Raw genomic sequence first — 25610 nt, 5'->3', positions numbered from 1 at the left:
TCACCAGGCTGTTCAGATTTCTGAGTAGCAAGCCTTCGATTTTCATTTTGGACAGGTTTTTTTTTTTCCTTTTTATAAGAACAGCCATAACAAGTTCCAAGTTGCTTACATACTGAAGCAGAAACCAGAATTCCAGTCTTGTAATTTTTCTATTTGACTTTCAGAACTGGTTTCTCCAAATAACAAAGATAGTGTTTTTACTTAGATCCCATTATAGTTACAAAGTACATTGACATTTTTATGATTCTGAGTCTTTTAAAACAAGAATGTCTTTCCATTTATTCAAGTTCTTTTTTTCTTTTTCTTTTTTTCTGAGAGAGAGCGAGAGAGAGAGGGAGCACGAGTAAGCATGAGCACGAGAGGGAGAGAGAATCTTAAGCAGGCTCTGCACTCAGCCTAGATTCCAACGTGGGCCTCAATCCCATGACCCAGGGATTAGGATCAGAGCCGAAATCAAGAGTTGGATGCTCAGTGGCCTGAACCACCAAGGTGCCCCTCAAGTTCTTTTTTTTTAAATATTTATTTATTTTTGAAAGAGAGGGACAAAGTGAGAGCGGTGGAGCAGAGAGAGAGAGGGAGACACAGAATCTGAAGCAGGTTCCAGTCTCTGAACTGTCAGTACAGAGCCTGTCGTGGGGCTTGAACTCATGACCTGAGCCAAAGTCAGACGCTTAGCCGACTGAGCCACCCAGGCGCCCCTCTTTTATGTTTTTTCTTGTTATTTTCTCTTCAGTACAGTATTTGTAAAAGACAAGTCTTACATATTAAGTTTATTGCCAGATACTTTGTTGTAAAATTATTTATTGCTATTATAAATGGATTTCTTTATATCTTCCTACTAGCTTTTAATAAATAGGTTCTATTTGTTTCTATATAGTAATCTTATATCCTGCTTCTCAAATTATCTTATCATTCAATTATATTGTTTGCAAACAGATAGTTTTACCTCTTTCTTCTCAATTTTTATGCACTTTTTCCCCTGTCTAATACATATGCCATCAATGTTTAATACTAGTGGTCTGTGTGGCCACTTCTTGTTCCTGGCTTTAGTGGGATATGATCAAGTTTTTTCTCCATTAAGCGTGTTCTAGATTTTGTGTTTGAGAAAGAGATATTTTTGTCACGTTAACAGATATCCATCTATTCCTATTTAAAGACTGATTTTTTTCACAAACAATGATTATTGCCTTTTGTTCCTTGCCATTTTATTGTTTTATTAAAAGCTTTCCTAGTGTTGATATACACTAGTATTTCTGGAATAAACTCCACTTAGTCATGTGTTTTTATTTTCATATTCTATGGGATTGTCCTAGTACTTTGTTTATGATTTTTATTAATAGTGATAAGCGAAAATTCTTCTAATTTTTGTATGCTAAATTTGGAATCAATGTTATACTTGCCCCATACATAGAGTTTGGAGGTTTTCTTTCCTTTTTCTATTTTCTGAAATAGCTTAAATAACATGGGAATCATCTTCTGTTTAAATGTGTGATTGAATTTTCTTGTGAAAGACTTGGCTGTGGTATTTTTGCTTAAAAGTAGATCTTTAATAACACCTGTTGGAATTAATTTCTAGGCCCAAGATGGAGTCACCCCTGCATGTGGTGTCACATCAGACAAACAAGACTTATACAACTTTTGTATCCCTGTGAACATTCTGCTTTACCAGAAACACAGTATTCTTAGTCGGACGATCCCCAAAGACAGGCTGAATCTGGGTCTCATCACCCCAGACAAGGCTGACTGTGTGGCCCCAGCCAACCAGATATTTTCTATGTTTTTCTTCGTTGTTCTTTATTGTGTATCCTATAAAAGTTTCCTGATATCCATTCCACTTTACAGTTCTCTGAAAGGAGACTGTTCATTTCATGAGGTTTTAAATAGTTTGTTTGCATTAGAGAAACTGCTCTATTTAATGATTTTTAACACACTCTCCATGGCCACTATGGATGTTGATATTTTTTAGACCTTACATGTCTCATGAAGTCAATTTTGATAAATATAGTTTCCTAAAAACATCTATTTTTTTTCTTTTAACATTACTCAGTACTCTTAATCTCCTTACCTTATCCATTTTTATCCAGTTTTTCAAGTTTATGTATGTCATGCAGTGTAGCCTTCTCATTCCTTTAACTTTTGTCTTTGCTTAAATTTTTTATTTGGGTATAGTTGACACATAATGTTACATTAGTTTCAAGTGTTCAGCAGTAGTAATTCAGCATCTCTGTACATTATGCTGTGCTCACCCCCCCCCCATGTAGCTATCATTTCACCATCCAATGATATTACAGTATCAATGGCTATATTCCCTATATTCCTTATGTTGTACCTTTCCTCCTAAGACTTCTTTATTCCATAACTAAAAGCCTGTATCACCCACCCCCCTTTACCTATTTGACCATTCCTCCCATCCCCATTTCCTCTGGCAATTAATCACTTTCTAAATTTTTTTTAACATTTACTTATTTTTGAAAGATGGGGGAGGGGCAGAGAGAGAGGGAGACACAGAATGTGAAGGAGGCTGCAGGCGCCAAGCTGTCAGCACAGAGCCTGATGCGGGGCTCGAACCCACAAGCTGGGAAATCATGACCTGAGCCACAGTGGGACACTTAACCAACTGAGCCACCCAGGTGCCCCTGGCAATTATCACTTTTAATATTCACAAATCAATCAGTGTCATACACCACATCAACAAAATAAAGGATAAAAATCACATGATCATCTCAGTAGATGCAGAAAAAGAATTTGACAAAGTTCAACATTTATTCATGATAAAAAGTCTCAAAGACAGGTGTCTAGAGAAAACATAAAACATAATAAAGGAAATATAAGAGAAAAAATACAGCTAATGTACTCAATGGTGAAAAACTGAGAGATTCTCCTCTAATATCAAGAACAAGACAAGAATATTCATTTGCACGACCTTTATTCAACACTGTACTGGAAGTCCTAGCCATAGCTATCAGACAAGAAAAAGAAATAAAAGGTAGAATATTGGTAAGAAGAAATTTAAACTGTCATACAGATGGCATGGTAGTGTATGTAGAAAACCCTAAAGACTTCACTAAAAAACTATCAGAAGTATTAAATAAATTAAGTAAATTTTCAGGATTTAAATTAATGCTCAGAAACCAGTCCTATTTCTGTACACTAATAACAAATTAGCAGAAAGGGCAATTAAAGAAACAATTCCATTTGCAATTACACACACGCAAACATACACACACACACACACACACACACACACACACACACACACACACATACACACAGGATAAACTTAACCAAGAATGCGAAGGACTTTACTCTGAAAACTCTAGAACATTGATGAAAGAAATAGATCACACAAACAAATGAGAAAGATACTCCACCTTCATGATTATAAGAATTAACATTGATATAATATCCATAATACCCAAAGAAATTTGTAGATTCAATGCAATTCCAAAAACATTTTTCACAGAATTAGAACAAATAATACTAAAATTTGTATAAAACCACAAAAAGCCACAAATAGCTTCTTTGAAAAAGAACAAAGCCAGAGGTATCAGAATTCCAGATTGAAATATATACTACAAAGCTATAATAATCAAATTAGTATGGTACTATCACCAAACAGAGACAATAATCCATGGAAGAGAACAGTGAGTCAGAAATAAACCTACACTTATATGGTCAATTATCCATGACTTGGGAGACAAGAATATACAATAGGTAAAAGACAGTTACTTCAATAAATGGTGCTGGGAAATCTGGACCCTTGCATGCAAAAGAATGAAACTAGACAACTTTCTTACACCATACACAAAATAAACTCAAAATAGACGTACATGTGAGACATACATGTGAGACTTGAAAGCATATAACTCCTAGAAAAAAAATATACTGTAATTTCTTTGACATCTGATGTAGCAACATTTTTGTAGACATGTCTGTTAAGGCAAGATAAACAAAAACCTTGGGATAAATAAACTATTGGGACTAAAGCAAAATAAAAAGATTTTGCACAGCAAAGGAAATCATCAACAAAACCAAAAGACAATATATGAATGAGAGAAAATATTTACAAATTATATATCTGATAAGGAGTTAATATCCAAAATATATAAAGGACCTATACAACTCAACACCAAAAAACAGAACAACAAAAACAAACAACAAAAAACAACAAAGGATCCAATTAAAAAATGATCAGAAGACCTGAATAAACATTTTTCCAAAGAAGACATCTGCATGGCTAATAGGCACATGAAAAGATACTCAACATGGGCTCTCCATAACACCTATCACCCATGTAGTCCATCCAATGCCCACCTCCTCCCCAGCAACCCTGTTTATTCTCTGTAGTTTAGAGTCTCTTATGGTTTGCCTCTATCTCTTTTCCCCCACCCTTTTCCTATGTTCATCTGTTTTGTTCCCTAAATTCCACCTATGAGTGAAATCATGCCGTATTTGTCTTTCTCTGACTGACTTACTGCATTTAGCATAATATACTCTAGCTCCATCCACGTCACCACAAATGGCAATATTCCATTCTTTTTGATGACTAATAGTCCATAACATATAATGTGATACATACATATCACATCTTCTTTATCCATTCATTTCCAGTCGATGGACATTTGGGGTATTTCCATGATTTGGCTATTGTCGATAGCGCTGCTATAAACATTGGGATGCATATGCCCTTCAAATCAGTATTTTTTCATCCTTTGCGTAGATACCTAACAGCACAATTGCTGAGTTGTAGGGTAGTTATATTTTTAACTTTTTGAAGCACTTCTATGCTGTTTTCCAGAGTGGCTGCACCAGTTTGTATTCCCACCAACAGTGTAAGAGGTTGCCCTTCCTCCACATTCTCACCAGCATCTGTTGTTTCCTGTGTTGTTAATCTTAGCCATTCTGACAAGTGTGAGGTGATATCGCATTTCAGTTTTGATTTGTATTTTTTTAATGATGAGTGATGATGAGCACTGGTGATAATGAACACTAAATTGTCCACCTGAAACCAACATTACACTATATCTTAACTGTAATTTAAATAAAAACTTGAAAAAAAAAAGGTACTCAACATCACTAATCAGGGAAATGTATATCAAAACCATAATGAGATGTCACCTCACACCTGTCAGAATGGCTAGAATCAAAAAGACAGGAAAGGAAAAGTGTCCATGAGAATGCGGAGAAAAGGGAATCTTTGTGCGCTATTGCTGGAAATGCAAACTGGTACAACCATTGTGGAAAAAAGGATGGAAGTTCCTCAAAAAATTAAATCTAGAACTACCATATGATTCCAGAACTGGCTATTTACCTAAAGAAAATGAAAATATTAGTTTGAAAAGATATGCATTCTTATGTTTATTGTAGTATTATATACAATGGCCAAGACATGGAAGCAGCCAAAGTGTCCATTGATACGTGAACAGATAAAGAAAGTGTGGTGTGTATATATGGAATATTACACAGTATTAAAAAAAAATATGACCTCTTGCCATTTGCAAAAATGTGGATGAACTTAGAGGGTATTATGCTAAGTGAAACAAATCTAACAGAGAAGACAAATACCATATGATTTCACTTACACATGAAATCTAAAAAGCAAAACAACTAAATAAGCAAACAAAAAAAAACCAGAATCAGACCATCGATACAGAGAACAAATTAATTAAATCAGGAATTTTATTTTTCCTCTTTTTTTTTATTTTGCACTTTTTGATTTTACACTATTTTCACATAGGTTAGGTTTGGTGTTTCTATTTTATTTTTATTCAAAGAGCAGACATTTGTATCTATATATAGTTCTATTGATTTTTCTTTCTTTTAAAGTAGTTTCTGTTATATTTATTAACTCTTTCCTTCATATTGTCTTTTTTTTAATGTTTTATTTATTCTTGAGAGAGAGAGAGAAAGAGACAGAGCATGAGAGGGGGAGGGCACAGCGAAAAAAGGACACAGAAATCGAAGCAGGCTCCGGGCTCTGAGCTGCCAGCACATAGCCTGACGCCGGGCTCGAACTCACAAGCCGCGAGATCATGACCTGAGCCAAAGTTGGATGCTCAACCGACTGAGCCACCCAGGGACCCCTGTCTTTGTTTTGTTTGTTTGTTTGTTTGTTTTGTTTTATTTTTTGTTATTTTTAGTCTTTTTTGTTTGTTTGTTTTTTGGTTTTGGTATGGGATGTTTAAATTTTTTTTAAATTAGTGTAATTTTTCATGACTAAATTTTCTCCAAGCACTAATTTTGCTTACTCTCATTGGTTCTGAGTAATGCAATTTTAACTATTATTTTGATTTTCTTGAAATACTGATATTTATATTTGTATTTTTTCTGTCATTCAGTAGTCATTTAATATGGAGTGTATCCATATATTAATTTCTTTGTGGAAAGATGATTTTTTCTAGCTTTGTCATTAATTCACAGAATTTCATTTGGCAGTATGATTAGTTTGTTGCAAACTAATATATGGCTAATGTCTGTGAATATTCCATGAATACCTGAGATTTTTTTTTATTTTTATGATTTTCACAGTTATATGCCATCATCCATGTGCTGATTATTTTATGTTTATATTTTATTTTCTTAGTCATCTCTTGTGAACCGAGAAAATTAGTGTTTCCTATTACGATGAGTTTCTCTGTATCCAAAGTTTACCTTTTTTGCTTGCTTTATGCATGTTGATGTTACCTAGTACATAGTTATTCAAATGTCTGGGATCACATGTAAATTGCACACTCCCTTTTTGCTTGAGTCTGCCTAACATACCTTCATTTCTCTTTTTATTTTCAAACTTTCTCAACCACTGTCTTATCTGTGTCTCTCTACTGTATTCTGGATTTACAACCTGGTTTGGGGGTTTACTTTGTGTCCTACTTCACAAAACCTTTCTTTTAATGTGTGTTCTTACTCTGTTCATAGTTACCATATGGCAGATATATTTCATGTTAGCTCTGTCATATGATTTTAGGTTATAGTATTGTTTTTTATAGTTTTAACATACAAACCCCACTAAGGTTTTCATTGCCAAGTGCACGTGTGTGCAGGTGCTGTAGTATAGAGGAATGTCTGTATTTATTCTGTCCTCTAAAAATCATATTTTATACAATAATATTATATAACAATTTGTTAGATAGAAATTCAGTCACCCCATTTCCTCAATATTTATCTTTCTAAGTACTTTGAAATGGTATTAATCTATCACTTGACTTGTCAGTGATTAGAGAAGAGACATTGAACTTACTCTCTTAACTTCTTTACTACTTCTCCTCCCAAATTGTGTTCTGTCATTTTTACATTGTCACAGCATCTGCATTTACATTCTATTTTGGGACCTAATCCTACACTTTTTAAAATATTTTTTTCAAATGTCTAATATCAGTCCTATCTGTAATTTCTCCAGACATCTCTTTATTACCTATAATTTATCTTAAATAGTGCTTTCATGAAGAAATCATAGGGAAAATTCTCTTTGATTTCTTTTCTTAAACGCTTATTTATTTATTCTTTAGAGACATAGAGACTGAGAAGGGGAGGGACAGAGAGAGAGGCAAACAGAATCCCAAGCAGTCTCTGTGCTGTCAATGCAGAGCCCCATGTGGGGATCAAACTCAGGAACCATGAGATCATGACCTGAGCCGAAATCAAGAGTGAGAGGCTTAACCAACTGAGCCACCCAGGCACCACAACCTTGATTTCTAACAGGTACAGGACTCTCTGCAGGTTTCAAAGTTGTAGAAAAGCTTGACTCACTATCTACTCCATGGCCGATACATTTTTCCCTTAATATCTGATTGATGTTCCATTCTCTTATGACATTAAAGGTTACCAGGAGAAACTGACCAGCCAGATATTTTTGCTCCTGTATAATGATACACATTTAAAGCTCCACATATGTGTATTCTGTGCTTGCCCTGGGTCCATAATATACTTTTCTATATCATCCCAATTTTAGCATGTATCTACAGAAATGAGCAAGCAGTTTTTGAGTAGATTTAATCAAATCAAGACCATCATAATTTTCTAAATAATAAATTAAGATACCAGTTAAAATAGAGCATGTAATTGTTATGTAAACTGAAGTTCCCTAAAACACTTATATTTAAAGCATGCTAGAATAAACTGGCATATTTATTTCCAAAGTTACCAGATTCACAGACATTGATTGAGATTTACAAAATTTCAAATTGTCTCACCTATATATACTGTCTTCTTTTCCCATTTAATAATGAGAGTTCCTTGGCTGTAATATTAATATTTACCAAAGTATTTCTCCATTACATACTGGAAAAATCATCACTGAGTCCTTCCCAACAATTACTCTGTTTTATATTAAACATAACCTTATATCTAGGTTTTACATTGATAGGGAGAGCTCTAAGACAGTTTTTCTTCCTTCTTAGTCTGGAATGCAATTCACAGCTTATTTTGTCAGGGTTTTATAGATCTGATAACCTATAAGTTATGAGATTTTAATAAATAATTTATTCTCTTTTAGCAGTTATTCACTGAACACATGCTATCTGCTAGGCACTGTGCTAAGCTTTGGGAATATGGGAAGGAACAATGCAAATCAAGCCAAAGCCCCCCGCAGTGAAAACTGGGGCCATGTCAGGTAAAATGCAGCTGTGTCCCACTTGCTGGGAACATTGGATGCTACTGGCTCACAACAGCATCCATCCTTGGGAATTGCTCTTGGCCATAAGGACTTCTTGACCCAAATTTACTATTCCTTCTTCCTGCCCTCCAATCTGCCCCCAGGAGGAGTAGCCACTCGGAATGGTCAACTCAGCTCCAAACATTCGTATGAGATCAGCTAAATCACAGTTGCAACTGCATTGCCAATCAGTTTCCCCGGGTTCAATCATGCCTTCCAAACTCTTTTTGTGGTAAATCTCTCAAAAATACTGCCAAATAAATCTATAAGTCACCTTTCAACTCAGGATCTCTTTCTAAGAAGCGCATTCTATGACCCTCTTCACGACATTGACATCCCATTTGAGGAACACAATAATAAAAAAAGCAAATTGCTGGTAGCAATAGATGTTAAGAATAATTAGGAAGCATCTACATGGATTGGAAGTAAAATTCTTCCTTGTGCGCATTTGTATTTATGTGTATGTGTGTCCCAAGTGTCCATATTTTAGACTGAAACATATGTAAATAAAAATCCTGAAGCTCCCATTATCAGCAAAGTCTTAATAGTTTGTTCGTTGCTCTGAGCTAAGCAGATGTTGTACATGCAAATAAAATTAGAAGACCCAAATGAGAAAAATAGGGATCACAGGTTTCTAGTTTAGAAGTGCCTAACTAGTGATGGCAATAAACTTCGAATTATAAAATATCCTGTCGATATGGGAGAGCCTACAGCAGTACTTTACTAAAGTAGTGTTAATGTAATTTATGTTACCACAAAACTATGAAGCTGGAAGCCAGAGCCATAGGGCAACCTGGATCAGTTTCCTAGATAGCTTCGGGATATCCTCTGCATCTCAGCCCACTCTACCAGCAAAGTTCACACAAGGACCCCCACTTAGCCGAGCTAATTCATATTATGTCTAAAGAGAAAACCAACATGAAGTCTTTCTGTCAGTAGATACAGACTTACACATTTGTTAGATGTTAGTTGTGTTTTGTTTTGTTTTGTTTTAATTTTTTATGTTTATTTCTGAGACAGAGAGAGACAGAGCATGAGTGGGAGAGGGGCAGAGAGAGAGGGAGACACAGAATCAGACACAGGTTCCACGCTCTGAGCTGTCAGCACAGAGCCTGATGCGGGGCTCGAACTCACAAACCATGAGATCATGACCTGAGCCAAGGTTGATTACTTAACCGACTGAGCCACCCAGGCACCCCTGATGTTAGTTTTGTTTTGAACAGTTGCACTTATCAAACTAGTTGGGGATCAGTGAACACATAGTAACAGTAATTAAAAGGTCTTCACCAGATGATTCTTACAGAAATGTACCCAGTCCCTTTACTGACATTTTGAGAGGGGCTATTATAGCAATTCTACACCCCAGTACTGTTTCACAGGCTGGTTAAACACTTTAACAGTCTGCACTCATTCTCCATCATTAATGTTCTTTAGAATTGTTAGATAAGTTTGATGTTTATATAGTTGAATTTTTACTATTTTAACTGCATTCTCTTGAGGGAAAATGCACACATCCACTAATTGAAATCTAATGCCTGTGAAATTGGCTTGGCTAGAATTTACTATTTTTCTTTTTATATGAGAAAAATATTAGCAAGAAAATTAGTAGTTTAAAGACATTTTCAGTTGATATGCTTAATATGCTTAAGGAAAAGGTCAATGCTAAACACACTAGGAGTCATAATTAAAGATGTGATAATTACAAGTTACTCATTAAAGTATCTCTCCATTTCGTTGTCTTATAATACCGACTTGAGTTACTACTCATGTTATAACAAAAAAAGCTTTTAATATATGCATTACAGAATCAATATATGTCACTAAATCACACTAGTCCACTCCCCCAGTTAATAAAAATGTATTAGACATTAATTCATACGACTTTGTTAACAGCATTGCAGTTACATGTTAACTGATCTCTGAAATAACTATGCCAAAAACACATGTGCTCATCAATTTCTACTCATCTTTACAGATAATAATGAGAAACTGCCTGATTACAGACTTATTTAACCAAGGTATATGAAGCCTATTGTTTAATTGGCCCCATAAATCTGTGCTTCGCTGACACTTCTCCAGCCCATAGAAGTCCTCATGCGTCCGTCCCTAATAAGAATATAATAGTAAGTAATATAAAATTATTTACAGTATTTAAATTAAGACACAAAATCACCAATATTTTGATACTTCATAAAAACTCCTTTAACTGTAATCATATGAAGCAGCCGCTTTACTCATTTCTACTATTTTAATACCTCAACTGGAGAGGTATAGCGTCTGTTGGATTTCTCCAAGTCTCCACACTATTTGAGAGATTTGATAGAAACAGAAAGGTTCATCTGGGGACACGTGTCAGTAGAAACGGGAAACATTTCCTTGAGGAATAGCATGCTGCCTCTTTCATGGTGGCCTCCTGTAGAGATTCATTAAGCGTGCAATTAACAAAAGTGCATTAACAAAAGGAAGCGTCTTCTATTCAAATAGAAAAACTCAATGAACTTCCACCAGGGGATAGTTTTAAAAGTGAGACATAGATGAGTGTATTTTTTTTTAACATTTAGAAAATTGCTTTATAAATCACATTTTAATGTGGCAAGTTTCCTTGACATAGCTAAAACTTATCTATTTTTATAAACCCAGAACTATAGCATTTGATGCCTATTTTTAAAGAATGCAATAAATATTTCCCATATTCCTCGGGCTCATCACTATGAATGTTAAAATTTTTCTAAGCTATGGTGGAAATATCTTCAGGAGGTCATATCATATTTGACCATAACTAGAGGGCTTCATTTTATTTCTTATATTTCCTTTTGATATATTTTTCCTCTCTTCCATCACTGTCAGATTCATTGTCGTTTTTTACTGCCTCTGGTAAACCTTCCTCAGCCTTCTATTTCCAACTTTTTGCCTTTTTTTAAAAAAAAATTAACGTTTATTTATTTTTGTGTGAGAGAAAGAGAGAGAGCGTGAGCAGGGAGAGGAGCAGAGAGAGAGGGAGACATAGAATCCAACATAGCTCCAGGATCTGAGCTGTCAGCACAGAGTCTGATGCTGGGCTTGAACTCACAGAACATGAAGATCGTCACCTGAGCCAAATTTGGATGTTTAGACAAAAGAGCCACCCAGGCGCCCCTCCAATTTTTTGCTTTCAATATTCTGTATTTTGTAGTGATCTGCATTCATCTATCCATGTAACCTATCAAGTTTTATGTATACATATATATATTGTGTATATATATATATATATTTTGTATCATATCAAAACATTGATGTTCTATCTTTATATTTATATAAAGTGTTTTATATCTTTATATACTTATATTTATGAGATATAAAGTGTTTGTATTTATAATTCATAAAACAAATTATTCATGAAACAAATTTAAGGAGACAAAAAGTAATGCATTTCTACTATTAAAATGTACAAAAAATTCAAAACTACAATAAAAACACAAGTTTGCAATATAATAAATGATAAACAAGCATCATCATTTTAATGGAAAGTATCAGCCACTACTGACTTTCCCTAATTTGTTCTACTTCTGTTCCCACCAGCTCTGCGTGCTCCCAGCATTAATTTGCTTCAGTGGTCCTTGTCCAATGGTCTCTTGCGGTGTTCATCTTCCATGATCAGATCACTCAGAACCACCACTTCTGAGAAACGCTTCTGTCCAACACTTTTAATTTCTCTCTTCACCAAGCTGGGAGAGATGACCCTAATTTCATCTTTCTTCTATGGAAAGATCCATGTACTTCAGAGGTCCTCCTACAAGATCCAAGCAAAACTCTTTCCTTCCGTGGCAGTGAACAAGAGGAGATAAGAGGTTGGGGGTGGAATCTGTTGCTGAATGATAGTGTAAAGAAGGTTATGTTCTCAGGGACATTGAAGAAACACAGAAGGGGCGAAAGAACCAAACACGTTTATATCAAACAGAATGACTGAGGCCACTCATCAATGTCTAAAATAAAGTTAATGTGTTCAAAAAATACTGGCATTCTAGAATATGAGAATATTTAATCCTGGTGTCATAATTTTATGGAAAGCAGATAAGTGAAAATAATAAAGAATCGAAGGACAGGAGTTAAATCCAGAGGTACTTTCCTGTGAGCAATTTAATTTAGCGCCGACATCTTTTCAGCTTAAGACTTTTTGTTATCCATTTACTGATTCTCAACTCTATTTCAATTTATGCAGGTGCCATATAATGGCTGAATGAATAAATGAAATACGGTTATTTAAAAAAAATAGGTTTATTTATTTATTTTTGAGAGAGAGAGAGAGAGCAGGGGAGGGTCAGAGAGAAAGAGAGAGAAAGAATCCCAAGCAGGCTCTGCACTGTCAGCACAGGGCTCCATGTGGGGCTCAGTCTCATGAACCATGAGATAATGACCTGAACCAAAATCAGGAGTGGGATGGTCAACCAACCAAGGCACGCCCAGGCCCTGAAATATGGCTATTATATAATATGATCAGAAAATATCATGTAAGAGTGAGGTTGTGTATGTTCCCTATTTTTTTGACTAGGTTTAAGTTCAAGAATAGGCAGGGCTATCAATTATGAAGGAGTGTTTCTGGTTAAAATTCATGAAGTTATTAGCTATTACCTCCTGTTCCAGCCTTACACCCAGGAGATAAGACGGGTACAGCTTCAGTTTGGTTGCAGGGCATAATCCTACTGCCAATGTGATTTCCTTTACCCACTGCTCCTTCCACCTCTTTCTCCATCTAAATAGCCTCCATCCCTTGAACTGATTATTGACATAGTCCCGAAATGGCCAAATACCTTAGTTAAAATTTTGGTTGAGCCATTAACCTCCCTTTCGGCTGAATCTTTATAGCCAAACTGTTGTAGTGTTTCAGAATATTGGTTAAATTCCAATTTTCTGTTTATCCGCAAATTCCCTACAAAACACAACTAGATAATTTTCCGTTTTCGAATTGGTTACTAGGGATTAGAACAGTCTACCCCACCACACTGTTCTTCCAGTTTATAGAGAACAACACTGGTTACTCTTGTTAACATGATCTCTTTTGAGTATTTATCACTGTATTTTATTTTTGAAATAGAGCACATACAGAGAAGGGTGCACTGATCAGAATAGTATGGCTTGGTAAGTATTGAAGAGTAAACACATCTGTGTAACTACTACCAGATTGGGAAAGAAAATGTTAGCAGCTTTCTGGAAGCCTGCCTCGGGCCTACCCTAGGTATTATCTCCTGAAAGATAAACATCATTCTGACTTCTATAACGATTGATTAGTTTTTCCCATTTCATTTTTACATGACAGACATCACAGAGCATGTATTGTCTTATGTCCTTTTGTTTTATTCAATTTTGTGTCTGTGAGGTTCATACATATTATTGGAAAATTTAAGTTTAATTTGATAAGGTTATTAATATGTAGAATGAGTATACCACAGATTATAACTGCCATGCTATACTTGATGGGAATTTTATTATTTCTCCATTGGGCTATTTATGAGTAATGCTTTTCTTGTGCCTATGTGTCAGTGATATACTTATGCACCTATGTTGAACACCTACAGAGATGGGGGGCTTATAGGGTCATAGAGTATGCATACGTTAAAATTTAGAGCAAAAAAAAAAACACTTCTCAAAATGGTTCTACCAATTGGAATTCCCAATGACATTTTATGAGAGGCCTGTTGTAACTCATCCTCACCAATACATGGTGTTTTGAAGTATTTTATTTTGCTAGTTTTGCTATTCTATTACTTAAGTGGGGATAGGTGAGAATATTCTATTGTGCTCTTGATTTGCATTTGCCAAATAACAAGTGAAGTAGAACACATTCAAATATTCATTGGATATCTGAATATACTTTCTTGTGCAGGGACTTCTCAGTCCTTTACTCAGATTTTTTTTTTCCTTAGTGGCTGTAATGAGATCTTTAAAATGCTCACCCTTTGACAGATACATATATTACACATATTTTCTCCTCCTCTGTGTCACATGCTCTGATCTTTTCTACGTTGTTGTTAACTAAACAAGAAGTTTTACATGTTTAGTCAGAATGTCCGATCTCTTCCTGTACAGCCAGTTCTTTTCAGGTTCAGTTTAAGAAATATTTGTGTACTGAAAGTTATGAACACATGTTCTTATGTTGTCTTCTGGAAGCTGGGCATTGGTTTTGGTTGCTTTTGTCACTATTGTTTTATCCTTCATGTAAGTCAAAGAGCTATCTGCAGTGCACTTTGTGAAAGGTTTAAGATAGGAACCATGTTTATTATAATTATGATTCAGTTGTCCCAGCACCATTTATTAACCAGGCCATTCTGTCTTTATTGCGATGAAGTGACTTCTCTGTCACGTATCAAGTAACTCTGTGTGCTCATCTCTCTAAGCTCTGTATTTGGTTTCATAAGTCTGTATCTATCCCTGTGCCAATACTGTGGCATCGTGATTTCTGTTACTATATTAGTCTTGATACTTGGTATTGTAAATTCTCTAGCTTTATCTTTGCTATATTGGCTCTTTGAATTTCTCTATAATTACCGGAATCAGCTTGTCAAGGGAAATTATTGCAATGTTGATTGGAATCTCGTAACTTATTTGAGAATTGACATATTTACAAAATTGAAACTTCCTACCAAGACTAGTAAATCTTGCCACCTGGGTGGCTTAGCCAGTTAAGCATCACATACTCTTGATGTCACGTGAGGTCGTGATCTCACAGTTTGACAGATCAAGCCCCACGTTGGGCTGTGCGCTGACAGCATGGAGTCTCCTTAGGAGTCTCTTCCTCTTTCTGCCCTTCCCCCTCTTGCGTGCAAACTCTCTTTCTCTCTCTCAAAACAAATAAATGTAAAAAAAAAAAGACAAGTAAATCTCTTCATTTATTTGAGTCTTTTTAGTTAGTCTCAACATGTGTTGCATTTCTCTATAAACACTTCACACAATGTTTTCAGTAGATTTCTTCTTGGGCATTTGATTGATTCAACTGTAAATGACATTGCTTTCAACTCCATTTTCTAATCTCTCTTTTCTAGTCGGTAAAACTAGAATTTATTTTTTATCACAATCTTGAACTCAAGAGCCTTGCTCAATTCACAAATTACTTCCAATAATCTTTTTTTGCAATCATTTTAACTTTCTTACATACATAGCCATGTGCATGTAGAAAAATACATATATAAATAATGAGAGTTTTATTACTTACTCTCCACTCTTTACATATTTAAACTTGTCTCACTTTGCTACATAACTGAGATCTCCAGTACTATGTTGCCTAGAAGGTGACTAGTCTGTCTCTAACCTCAAAGTGACAGTTTTCAATATTTACTATTTAATATAAAGCTACTTGCATGTTTTTGGGTGCACAAATATTGTAAAGGTAGCTATTTCTCTCTTAAATCGTCCATGGTCATTGGATTTTATCATAAACTTATAGCATACAAATATTCATAGTATCATCTCAATGTTCTTAATGTATGTTTTTAAAATTTTGGTGTTGTTAATTTGTGTATCATATGTTTGAATATAATGTATATTTTTATAGTTTTGAATATTGTTAACTTGTGTATTCTCATTTTATTGATCACTCATTGTAGAAATTTTATTATAATTTGCAAAGAAAAAAAAACTTTGGTATGCTTTAAGATTTCCATTGTACATTTGCTATATATCTTGTAGTTTTCCTTCTTTCTATATTCATTGGATTTGATTTGTTACTCTTGGCCTATCTTCTTTCTAAACACAACTTCCCTTAACTCTTACAGGTGTTGATTTTTTGTTGTTGTTGTTGTGTTCTCTTTTGGTTCTTTCTTTGTTCATTTAGAAATGCATGATTTAATTTCCAAATATTTGTATGAGTTATAATTATCTTCATGTTCATGATTTCTTGTTTGGGGGGTTAGTTAACAGTTGATCTATGTTCTTTTCTCTAGTCTCTCCCGAGGGGTAAACTTGCTAGAATCCTTTTGCAATAATAAGTCAAGAAATTTATAGGAGCAAACTGGATCTGTAATAAATGCTATACTTTGACTAAGCACACGTGCCTAATTGTTGAGACTGTTTATTGAGTAACCTGCAATCGGTGAGTTTGAGCTACTCTGAAAAATGGGAGAGAGCCATGTATCCGAGAGCACACATATAACCAGTTATTAAAGCTAAAGAAGCCCCCAAAGAAGCTAGCTTCTTGGGACTGAAGTAGTTTCATACATACTCAGCTCAGTCTCTCTTGCCATTCACATCCCAAGAGCATACTGAAGTCATGGGGGTACTGTGTCTGAGACTCCTGTGTTTTGCCATTTTTGCTGTAGCGTGTGTCATGTATCTTTTCTTAAAGCTAATAAACTCGGTGGTGGACAAAGCCTATTGTGTCTACAGAGTTTGACTTACATTCAAACCCAAGACCAGTGAATCTTGTCAAGTTGAATGAGGAATTTTTTAAAGATCCCTTGAAAGATTCCTTGAAAGATTTCTTGCTTTACAACCCAATGGTGTATTGTATTCTTAATGTTGTCAGTGCTCCACGTGCACTTGAAAAAAATGTGGGCTGTGCAATTTGAGAATTCAGGGTTCTTTGCATGTCAATTAAGTCAGCCTGGTTTATTATATATATCCTTGCAGAATATTTGTCTGGTTGATCTATCAGTATTTAAGGAATGTGTTTTAAAATCTTCCATATGATTTCAGGTATATCTATTTTCCCCTTATTTCTGTTGGTTTGCTTTGTTTTCTTTCATTTTTTGAGGCTATGTTATTAAATGCCTACAAATATATACGTGTTGAATTATTTCAGTAGACTGTCAATTTTATCTTTATGAAATATAGTTTTGAAAAATATATCTCAGAACTGCTTGATCTTGTACTAATATAGCTATTCAAAGATTACTTTTAATATTTATTTATTTATTTATTTATTTATTTATTTATTTATTTATAAATGTTTACGTATCTTTGAGAGAGACAGAGACAGAGAGAGAGAGAGACAGAGACAGAGAGCAAGCGGGGAGGGGCAGAGAGAGGGAGACATTGAATCTGAAGCAGGCTCCAGCTTCTAAGCTGTCAGCCCAGAGCCTGACACGGGGCTTGAACTCATGAACTGTGAGAACGTGACCTGAGTTGAAGTCTGTTGCCTAACCAACTGAGCCACCCAGGCGTCCCTCTTTTTTTTAACTAATTTATTTATTTTGAGAGAGAGAGTGTGTGAGCAAGGGGCAGAGAGAGAGGAGAGATTCCCAAGCAGGCTCCATACTGTCAGCACAGAGCCCAATGCAGGGCTCAAACTCACAAACCATGAGACCGTGACCTGAGCCATAATCAAGAATCAGAAGCTTAACCAACTAAACCACCCAGATGGACCCAAAGTTTCTTTCTGATGGTACTTGCATCACCATCTTTGTCTTTTTCTTGTTTTAAATTCCAACCTCTCTTGTGGTAGGAAGTATTTTTGGTTTTGTTTTAATCTGGGCTGGTAATTAAAGACTTAATTTGACTTCCTTTATTTCTATTGAAGGTTAGCCATCGGTTTTATTATTGCTCCTTTAAAGACACTGTGTGTTGCTTGCAAAATTTTCTCTTCATCTTTGGCATTCAGCAATTTTGGTATGATGTACCTCAGTGTGGCTTTATTGTAAATATTCTGTTTTGCATTAATAAATCTTTAAGAATCTGTGGTTGGATGTCTTACAACAATTTTGAAAAAAAAATTCTAGGGGTGCCTGGATGGCTCAGTCGTTTAAGTGTCTGAATCTTGATTCTGGCTCAGGTTGTGATCCCAGGGTCATGAGATCAAAGCCTGCATTGGGCTCTGCATTGAGGGTGGAACAGGCTTAATTCTCTCTCTCCCCCTCTTCCCCTCCCCTGTGCACATGAGCATGCACAGATGCTCGTTCTCTCTCTCTGTCTCTAAAAACACAACAACAACAAAAATCTTTCCGAATAATTTTCAAATACTGTTGTCGTCTCATTCTGTTTCTTCTTTTCTTCTACTTTAACCTCATGGACAATAAAACTTTCCATTGTTTCATATGACTGTAGATCTTTACTGAATGTATTTATTTGTTTATTTATTTAATTTTTTCTTTCCTTCTTTCCATTCAGATATGTTTTTACCTAGCTAGATTTCAGCTCACTAATTGTTCTTTTATTGTTTTTCATTTGTTACTTATCTCATTAAATACATTTTAGGTATTATAGTTTTGATTCTCGTTTAATGTCTTACATAGTTTAATGTCTTACATAGTTTAATGTCTTACATAGTTTAATGATTCCAGTTTAATGTCTTGCATCTTACATAGATTGCAGTACTCTGGCAAAACCCTTCATTTTGTGTTGCATTTACTTGATCAGATTTTTTTTTACATTTATTTTAAAGTTCATCACTAACTCCAACATATGTTGGCCTATCTGCCTCTATTGTCTCAATTTTTGTGTTGTTTTGAATCATTTCTTCCTATCTTTAGGCATGCCTGTAATTTTTTTAAAAATTCTAGACCGAATATATGAAACATTGTAGAGTCTCTAGATACTGTATTTTTGTTTTGTTTTGTTTTTCCAGAAAAGATACTATTTTCTTCTGGAAGATCGCTTTAATTCAATCTGTAGTAAGATGATTCCAGTCTAAGTGTGGCATGGTCCACTTCTAGTGCATTTACTCTAAGAAGAAACCTTTCAGGGATCACAAATAAAATCCAGAGATGTTTGCCAGGGTATCTTCTCCTCAATGGGCCCTACATTTCCATTGTTTTTCTCCCTGAAACTGATTCTATCAAAAGTTTTGCTTAGACTTTTTAATCCATTCCTTGCTATTTACTTGGATTTAAGAAGAAAGCACTGGGGAATATCAGGTTTCCCACAGTGTATCTCTCCCCATCTGGTATCTTGTCCCCTGGAGAGATGACTCCTTGAACATTGTGCTGATGCCTTCAGAGAGCTACATTTTTAAAAAAAGTGTTACATATGATTGGATAATGATAATAATATAAATGGCTTAATGATTGGATAATCCATACCTATGATTCTGTAATAGCAAGATATATGGCTTAATGACTAGATAATTCATGGCTATGATTCTAATTATCATAATCAGATGCAGAGGTTTCAGAAGGATTACTCCTAACTGTGCAATTCACGTTAACAAATTTTAAATGCTTTTCACTCTTTTACATCACTGTGTTGTTCTTACAAGAAGAAAGGAGAAGCGGGAAGGAAGTAGATATCTAAAACTTGAAAGATGTTTATTTGAAGAACTTCTATTATATAGCAGGTGTTTCAAACACATAAAAATGCATAAGCCCAAGAATGAATCCACATAACACACACACACACACACACACACACACACACACACACACACACACACCACAACTCCTGGAATACAGGAATTACAGATTTCCTTTCTATAAAGCTATTATATTGAGTGTGCTGAGTGAACTTTTCAGAAATGCCAAATAACGTTTCAAAAGACAAAATATTATTGGATTGTGGAGAAGAAAATAGACCTCTAGAGATCATTTAATTCTCATATTACTTAAGATTAAACCCATACACCAGGCAGAGAGCACCTAGGTGGGTAGTTTCACAGCTCTGGCTTGAAGCCATGCCTACAGACTCTTTGTCCTATTCTATTCTCATGGTTACCCTGTCCTTCCTGATAGCCACCACGATCAAGAAATAAATATAGCCTTAGTAATGAACACATATTTTACCATTTCAATGACAAGAATAAAAACAAAACACACACACACACACACACACACACACACACACGCTCCTAGCATTAGAATCCTGATAATTATCTCTTATATAGCATTGAGGTTTATTTCATCTTTACTCATGCGATTCACAGATTTATTATATCCATTGTTTATCTCAGGGCTTTAAATGAGGCCTTAAAAAACTATCGCACATTTGAAAGACTGATGAGAATGTGGAATAAATAGGCCCAAACTGTGGCTGCACACCAGTGTTACAAAGAAGTGCATTTGCCTTACCAAACAGAGATCACTCGCTGCACAAGGCACAGGAGAGCATCCAGTCAAGTACTAATCGAGACATGTTTTCTGGCAGGCTCTCCTAGGTCATCTGTCAATGGTCACTGTCACATGCAAACATGTGTGTTTATCTGATTGCTTAGGCAGTTTGGGGACTTGGCACACTGCCTTTTGCACATCTCAGAAGAGTTAACCTTGCTGAAACCTCTGGGCAATTTTTCAAATGCAGATTTCATTCTCTTTGCTAACACTGACATTTCCAAATATCTCTCACTCACCTGTGACTGAACACTAGCCATCCTGACACACCCCAGAGATGCCTACCTAAGGAATGAATCATGTGGTACGTATATTCAGATTTTACAAAGTCCTCAGGGGTTGTTCTAGATATACACGACAATTAATGTCATTATCAAACTAGCTCAGGACTTCATATCCAAAATAATAAATGCAGTATCTTGATGAATATGGGCTTACAGAGCAATAGAGAATGTGCTTCTTTGGAAACACAGGCCTTAAACACAGCAATTGTGTGTCTGAAATAGCTACCTTTTCACATGAGAATCAGATTATTATAGACAGGTAAGGAATTTGATTCTGTTTTTACCCACTAATTCAAGAAAACAAACATTTATTTTGGCATGAAGTATATAAGGTGCCATATACCAAGTCCTAGGATACAACTTTCAGCAAGAGAGATGTGGCTTCATGTACGGTAGTTCAGAGTTTAGTGAAGTAATATAAATACCACCAGATTGGCCATCATGAGACCTGGACCCTTTTCTGGATATCACGCTAGTGAGCAGCATGTTGTGGATCACTGCTCTCATTCATTAGGAGGCAGAACTCTGCATGGGGGTAAGAGGTGGGACTCATTTCTCACCAAAAAAATTGATAGGATCAGTCTTCTTTTTATTCTTAATACTTTTTATTTGAGAGAGAGAGAGAGAGAGAGAGAGAGAGAGAGAGAGAGAGAACGCGCGCGCGCGCGCATGAGCTGGGGGAGAGTGGTAGAGGGAGAGAGAAACAGAATCTTAAAACATAATCTTAATCTGCATTCTGCACAGAGCCTGATGTGGAGGTGATCCCACAACCCTGGCATCGTGACCTGAGCCAAAATCAAGAGCTGGATGTTTAACCAACTGAGACACCCAGGTGCCCATGGTCTTATTTTAATTCCCAGTTTCCCTTTTGACTAGCTGTATCATCCTGGGCATATTATCTTACCCTAATGTCACTACTGGGATCATGAGAATGATAATAGTAGTACTTGTTTGGTGGATTATTGTGGGGATTAGATGGAATTGTATCTCTAAAACACCTAGACATTGCTTGGCATACCGGACATTTCTGGTAAAAGTTAACTATTGTTATATAATCAACACAGTTGGTACATTTTCCACACTTTACTTCAGCAAAAATTTCTTAAGACAATATTACTAGTGTATATAGTACAAGATACACTTCTTCATTTCTTGGAATGCTCACTATCAGGGCCTTAGGGCAAAAACTGTTAGCCCTTAACATAATGCCTTATATTGTGATAAAAAAAATAACGATATATGCATTGTGACATATGCACAAAGATATCTGAGAAATCAAGTTTATATGATAGACGGTAATGAATATATTATGAGAGATGTCAATTTGAGCTGGATGCGTGATTCAAATTCTGACAGATGGAATGATCTGTGAGAAAGTTATTTAAAATATATTCTAATTCACTCCAAAATTCCACTCTCTTATATATACACAAATGCACACATGTACAGACCCACACACAGTCATACTCTGAACGTTGGAGAACATACAGAATTTACATTCTCAACACCAGCTCATGTTTCCATCCGAGGCGGTGTAGATTAAAGGGAAACATATGGCTACAATTAGACTTGGGTTTGATTTCTGGCTCCTGTTATACAGCCTCCTATCCCCCTCCCAATTAACCTGGAGAATCTGCTATATGCTCACTCGCACACTAGGTTTAAGTAATTGGTGCAAAATACTCATACAAATTCCTGTGCATTTATAAGACTGGATGGAAGGAAGGTAAGTTTCCAGGAGCATCGTTCAACAGATCCAAATATCAGGCTTGCCTCAAGTCTCTCTTTGGAAAAGTCTCGCTTTGGAAAAATCTAAAATCTATCGAAACTTCCGTTCAAAAGTTCCATTCCGTTCCAAGCAGTAAAATAGGGGACAATTAATAATATCTTCATGTTGAATTGTTTGGAAGACTTATTCAATAATGTTCAGTAAATATATACTGGATGCCTCCAGGCACGATCCTAGATACTAGGATGGGAGAAGAAAAGAAGACCTTCAAAATCCCTCCCACTTTGAACTGACACTCCAGGGGTAATATATACAAAATGCAATCACAAACTGGTCGGTCTGAAATAATATTAGCTTCAATCCCATTCAGCATTATTGTCACTAGTATTTCAAGATAAATCCTGATGTTCTTTGTGAGAAGATTTCAGTTCTATAAAAAACGTTGGACAACTGGGTATTGAAAACACAAAGTATTTGTGTGTGTGTGTGTGTGTGTGTGTGTGTGTGCAGAATACAAAGGGAGAGAACAAAAGACATAGAGAAGAAAATACAATTGTGAAAACAGAAACAAAAACAAGACAAAATTACTTCAATTAGTTGAATTTCAGTTGGCATACATATTTTCCTTCTGGTTAATACAGGATTTCAGAAAAGATTATTTAAAAATTATTTTCTTTTGCAACAGTATTTTTTTCCCTGAAGCCAGACTAGGGAATGTAAAAACATGAGTATAAGGAGCTACTATGTTTAAAACTAGTCTTAATGTGCTTATTGGGCTGAAAGTTTGTACAATGAAAGAAATAAAGATTAGAATATACTTAATGAAATAGAAAATAAAAAAAGCAATAGAAAAGATAAGTGGGAGTAAGAGTTGGTTCTTTAAAAAATAAGCAAAATTGACAAACCTTTAGCTAGACTCACCAAGAAAGAGAAAGACAATCCAAATTAGATAACAGTCAGAAATGAGAGAAGATATCACAACAGATACAACAGAAATGAAAACAGTTATAAAAGACTATTGTGAACAATTATATGCTAAATTAAGCAATTTAGAATAAGTGGATATATTTCTGGAAACACACAGTCTATCAAGTTCAAATCATGATGAAATAAATAATCTGAACAGACCCATTACTTGTTAGGAGATTGAGTCAGTAATCAACAGCATCCCAACAACAAAAGTCCAGGACTGGGCGACTTCACTAGCACGTCCTTCCAAACAGTTAAAGATTTCTTCTCAATCTCTTCCAAATTAGAAAAGGAGAGAACTCTTCCAAATAAATTTTACAAGTCTACTACTGCCTGATACCAAAACCACATAAGGATTTTACAAGGAAAAACAAAAATTACAAGGCAATATTCCTGATGAGCATAGATGCCAAAAGTCCTCAACTAAATCTTAGCAAACCAAATTCACAAGTACGTTAAAGTGATCACACACCATGATCAGTTGGGACTTAGTCCAGGGGTACACGGATGGTTCAACATCTGCAAATCAGTCAGGATTTTACCCCATATTAACAAAATGAAGGATAAAAATCATATGATCATCTCAAGAGATGCTGAAAAAGCATTTGAAAATATTCAACAGCCATTTATGATAAAAACCCTTAACAAAGAGGGTACAGAGGAAACATCCTCAGCATAGGATATGGCGAGAGCCTGTAGCTAACATAATACGTAACAGTGAAAAGCTGAAAGCTTTTTACTCTAAGATCAGAATGAGACAAGGATACCCACCCCACTCTTGCCACTTTTATTCAACATAGTATTGGAAATTCTGGACAGAGCGGTTTGTCAAGAAAAAGAAATAAAATGTATCCAAATTGGACATGACATGACATGACATGATATTTATATATAGCAAATCCAAAAGACTCCATCAAAAAACCGTTAGGACTAATACACAAATTCAGTGAAGTTGCAGGACATAAAATCAATATGTAAAAATCTGTTTTGTTTCTAATCACTGCTATTGAACAATCAGAAAGAAAAATTAAGAGGCAAATCCATTTACAATTGCATGAAAAAGAATAAGATATTAGGAATAAATTTAACCAAAAAGGTAAGAGACTACATGATATTAATTTTAAAAATTGAAGAAGACACAAATAAATAGAAATATATACTTTACTTATGGGTTGGAAGAACTTATATCATTAAAATATCCATGCTCAAATGAACAGTTTCAACACAATCCTTATCAAAATTCCAATGGCATCTGTCAGAGAAATAGAACAAAAAAAAATCTTAAAATTTGTATGTAACCATCAAAGAGCCCAAATATTCAAAAAAATCTTGAGGAAAAAGAACAAAGCTAGAAGCATTACACTGCTATATTTCAGACTATAACAAAAATAAAGTAAAATGGTATGGTATTGGCATAAAAACAGACATATGGAACAATGGAACAGAATATAGTGCCCAGAAATAAACTCACACATTACAGTCAATTAATTTACAAGAAGGGACCATGAATATACAATGGGGAAAGAAAAGTTTCTTCAATAAATGGTTTTGGGAAAACTGGACAGCCATATGCAAAAGAATGAAACTGGACTACTTTCTTGCACCATATACAAAAATTAATTTAAAATGGGTTAGACGTGAATATAAAGAATAAAACCATAAACCTCCTAAAAGAAAACATAGGTAGTAAGCCCCTTGACTTGGGTCTTGGCAATAGTTCTTTGAATCTGATGCCAAAGACAAAAATAAGCAAGTGGGACTACATCAAAGTAAAAAGCTTCTGCACAGCAAAGGAAACTTTCAAGAAAATGAAAAAGCAACCTACTGAATGGGAGAGAATATTTGCAAACTATGTACGTGTTTAGGGGCCACTACTCAAAATATAGAAAGAACTCATACAACTCAATAGCAAAAAAGATAAACAATCCAATTAAAAAATTAACAGAATATAGGAGTAAACATTTTTCTAAAGA

General features: G+C 35.2%; 1 long non-coding RNA gene across 3 annotated transcripts in view; it reads right to left on the bottom strand.

The window, feature by feature from the left end:
• Positions 1-25610, bottom strand: part of LOC105260674 — a 328107-nt gene that overhangs the window by 71526 nt on the left and 230971 nt on the right. Inside the window, exon 6 of one of the 3 annotated variants that reach the window (XR_006599882.1) lies at positions 10906-11063. The exons of the other annotated variants lie outside the window; for them this stretch is intronic. This is a non-coding gene — a long non-coding RNA (uncharacterized LOC105260674). The remainder of the gene's footprint in view (positions 1-10905; positions 11064-25610) is intronic. 3 annotated transcript variants of the gene reach the window in all.

The sequence above is a fragment of the Felis catus genome, chromosome B3, assembly GCF_018350175.1.
Source record: "Felis catus isolate Fca126 chromosome B3, F.catus_Fca126_mat1.0, whole genome shotgun sequence".
Lineage (NCBI taxonomy): Eukaryota > Metazoa > Chordata > Mammalia > Carnivora > Felidae > Felis > Felis catus.
This window is presented reverse-complemented; position numbering and strand designations above follow the sequence as displayed.